Genomic DNA, 4,577 nt, shown 5'->3' on the forward strand with positions numbered 1-4,577 from the left:
ACTCACGTCTTATCTGACCCATCTCATTCGTCCCATCTCATTCGTCCCAGCACTTGTCCCGTCCCCCCCACCCACACCCAAATTATTATAGTTCTCACGCCAAAATAATGCACCGACGAACCAGACGCTCATCGGAAAGCGAGCGGATTAAAAGAGGATCATTTATCGATGATTGATCGTCTGTCAGTAAGCGCAGCCATCTACTGTAGCCGCAAAAGTAAATACACGTTCCACGGGTATCACGGGCTCCGTCAGCACACCAGTGACAGTCGTTGAGCTGTGAGGCGCTAGCGGGCCTATAGGAGAGCCCGAATTCCTGTGTTGCTTATCAGTCGCCCCATCTATCATCAGGAGCGATGTGGTATGAAGCCTTTGAAAGACAATCACTTTGGGCCGGATCAAACCAGTCTCGTCCTATCCACTGAGGTGTCTTCGCTGTCAAAGGAACCGGTTTTTATGTAGTCGTTCAACGTTATGTTTGCAGGGGGGGAGGTTCTGCTACTTCAGATGTGTGTGTATTGTGTAACGGGTTACATTTTACTCCTTATTAAGGTGTTGGATAAACATGGAGGGAGAAAATACATAAAATGATTACACTCGTACAATAATTTCAAACATCCAATTTAATCAGTCAAACCGTTTGAATCAACCACAAGATTTCTATCTGATAATTACACACACAAATATATGTCGCTACATTACATACACACATTGACATTAAATGCAAATACAGCATTGCTTTTCATAAATGCAAACACGGATCACGTTACCACACATGTACTGTATGTCTACCTGGAGGGAGGTGTGTATAAAGTGCTGGGCTCAGCAGTCTGCAGCACACTCAACCAGGGGCCAGCCAGTGCCTGGAAGGGCCAGCCTTCCCTGTGATGCTTGGCAGGAGATGTGAACACAGTTTTTGGCCCGCGATGAGGAGGTCACATTCATAGAGTCCATTTTATCCTCTCGTGGACGCGTCACATATTTCATGTTTGTGAAATTGCTTACAGAGGATATGGTTGCTGCCCGCACGGCCTCCTGGGTATTTGAGGAGGCCTTTACTCTCGCTCTTGCTCTCTTGCTCCCACACTCCGTCTCTCTCTCTCCCTCCCGCTCTCGCTCTTTTGCTGCCACTCTCCCTTTCTCTCTCTCGTTCTCATTTGCGCTCCCATGATTAATTTGAGTAGAGTCATGCTGACTCTATTCATAGTGTTTTTGTTTTGTCCTGATGATTTATACCTAGTCCATTGTTTGTTTCCAGCAGTAGTACATTGATTAGCTCAATGGGTCTATTAATGTACCTCATACTATCAGGGTTAAAGTTCCTAGTATCTCTGTGCATTCCATCACACTAAAATAGCACTGAAATAGCAACAAACCATTAACTCTTTGAAATAACCCTTTGGTTTCTATGCCAACCCAGTGTTTGGGTGCATGTGTCATCTTCGCCGTCAGTGGAAAATAACTGGTTACTGAATGGTGGTGTGTGTGTGTGTGTGTGTGTGTGGGGGATGAGGCAACAGATTGCGATCAGGCAGTCCACCGGAACAGCGTGGCACTCTAGACTTCACACACAGGTGTGCCACGAGGAATCTCCGTGTTTATCCACACACATGGAACCCCGGCGCCTAGCAACCAGAGGGAAACCCTCGGTCATTCCAGGACTCTGGCGGGCGTGTGACGTCAGAGCGGCACGGCACCGCCCTCGCGCAGACACGCTAACCGCCCGGTATTATCGCTCCCCGGGTGAGCTCTTTCACCTTCACTTGCGAAAGACAAAATATAAAACAAAAACCTGATGAGTCACTTGGCGACAGTTAACTGGAGAAAAGGTGGTGGTGGAGCTATAGGTGGAACCGCAGAGCTTTAAGTGAGATATGTCCACCCCCTTCCCCCCTTCTCTACCACAGAAACCTGCTGCTCCGGTAGGAAAACAGAAGCATTGTAAAGCTCTGTGTGTGGGCCGTGTTGACTTTACCAAAAAGGTATTCCTCAAGTCTAAAAAAGAAAAAAAATCCCTGGCCTTCCCCCCCACTCGATTCTCTACTGTAGACATTAGGAAAATATTGGTTTTAAGGGGCATATATAGCTGAGTATTCATCTTAGCTGGCCTTGAGAACCGTCCTGTTATGTCTTAATGTGCAGCCCACCCATTGCTGAGGGCCAGGCCGTGAGTTGATGTATAGCCCAGTGCTTTGCTGTGCGCTCCGGTAGGCCGCAGCGGGACAGGCGGGGGATAGGAGACCAACTTATTTGGGTCAATTGCTTCAGTGCGACGGGGTCAAGGAGCGGCAGCGGGATATAGACCGGCCGTTATAGCATATATACTTCCCCGTGGGCAGTAAATGTTTTGTTGTGTTTTGCTATGGAAACCCTGGGAGCAGAAGGGTCAAAGTCTGAGTGCGAGTGGCGTTGAATCACGCATGGCGCCACTGCGGTTGCATCACACAACTAGCATGTTTGTTATTTTTAATAAAAGGTTCCCAATGGATTTGTATGAAATGCTTTATATTTAATATACGGTATATATAGTAGTTGTGTAGTAGTAAGTGTCACCAGCAATTAGTCTTGATCTGAATAATCTGAAAGAGAGGATCCATGAAAACACAAAGTACCTGTTTCTGTTGTATGAATTGCAATAACGGCCAAAGTTCATCACATCATTCTCAACTGTGAGGCGAATGGTTCCCAGGCACTATGCTATGTTGGTTGTTACCTTTATGCCTGAGGTTTGTAAAAACACGCTGTGTGCTAGTCGTGGATTTAGGTGAAAATGGCCCATCTATAGTCCATATGCTGTACTGCCCAGGGCACTACCCACAGTGCATTATGACAAATGTTTTTGTCAGTGGACAGGTGTATGAATTCATAAGCTTTGGGGCAATATATGTGTTGTGTTAGTTTGTACGAGAGGGAAGCATAACGTCCTTCCATGATGTCATCCAATAAACAAATGTCTTTTTATACATTCACATACCATTTAGCGGCGTATCCGCTTTTCTAACAAATAAAACGGAAGTCTTTTGCTCTCTTTTTTTTGTCTTGGAACAAAACTGTCAAAATAAACGTCGCTCGGGGCTGCATTGAAACTGAGAAGTCTTTTCTTGTGGCACAATGGGGGAGAAAAGCCTTGTCTGTCCTTTTTTCTTTTTGGAGACAGTGCAGGACACCTGGTAAGATGAAAAAAATGACTTCAAAGACTTGAATGTAGAAGAGCTTTAGAACACTCCAGTTCATGTTCCACTTCCCGTAATGATAAGTGCACACACGCACACATGCACACACACATGCACACACACACACACACCCGCACATACTCACACATACACACGCAGAGACACCTTGCACTCTGGGTAATGACAATTGCAGAGCCTTGCTTGTAGCCAAATAGACCAAAAACCACCATTAACGAAGCCCTCAATTATCTTTTCCTTTTCTACCATTCATAACTCTCCTTCTGGATCAACATCTGGGATGGCAACAGCTGTAATAAACATAGAGGGCCTCACCAGAAAGCCCCTAATTCATTTTGATTGTCCACTAGAGTACTCTCTTGGGTTTTTTCGGCTACTGAAAATATTTGTGTTTTTCCTTCTCGCCCGCGCCTCCGGACATTTGATAGCCCCTGGCAGACGCCCCGCGCATACTTTCCTGCTGTCTTTAATGCCGCCCCTCTCCGCTACCCGACGATATTTTAGCGCAAGTGCATGGCAACAGCAAAACAAAGAGGAATTCTTGGGGTCGACCACTTTCTGTGAATTACTGATCATATAAAAACCCCGCTATGCGGCTACCAGATTGCAAACATCAGTCCTTGGAGCCTGCATGCAAACCATCCCTCTAAATAGGGCCTGTCTATTTCTGTTGGGGTTGTGGGGGGAAACATGTGTTTGACATCAGCGTCATTCTCTCTCTGCAGCGGGGGCCCGCATTGTCCCCGCACGGTGGATGCACTGTCCTCTGGGGTGTGTGTGTGTGTGTGTGTGTGTGTGTGTGTGTGTGTGTGTGTGTGTGTGTGTGTGTGTGTGTGTGTGTGTGTGTGTGTGTGTGTGTGTGTGTGTGTGTGGAGGCGGGGGGGGGCGGTGGAGACAAGGGGGCAAAATACAGTAGCTAGGATGACAGAGATTAAGGGGGGTGGGGTTGGGGGGGGTCTGAGGTGAGTGGTTTTGGACCCAACAACGTGTGTTTCAAATTCTAGGTCTTTTTGTGTTTTACGCCGCTGTTTACACCACCACTTTGAACAGAGTCCTCGCAGGAGAGATGGCAGCAACGTAAACACAGAAAGTACATGGCGTGTGTGCCATGTCCACAGCCCGATCGTTCCGGGGGCCCGAGAGCCATGGAGGCCCTTCAAACACATGAAAGGCTGCGTTTCCCAGCACTGAAAGTGACTGCTCCGAATCATAACATTGGCCCGGTTTTTCTGCTGGACTGTGGAGCATCAGCGTTGGACTGTTGATAGAGGGTGATGGGGTGACAACAGAGAGTCTAGAAGGGGCCGTGGACCAAGGCCCCAAGTCCGGCTCAGGCCCGAGTTCCTGCCAGCCAATTCAGAAGTATTTCAGTATTGTAGGTTAAGG

The sequence above is a fragment of the Micromesistius poutassou genome, assembly GCF_964030765.1.
Source record: "Micromesistius poutassou genome assembly, contig: SCAFFOLD_5250, whole genome shotgun sequence".
Classification (NCBI taxonomy): domain Eukaryota; kingdom Metazoa; phylum Chordata; class Actinopteri; order Gadiformes; family Gadidae; genus Micromesistius; species Micromesistius poutassou.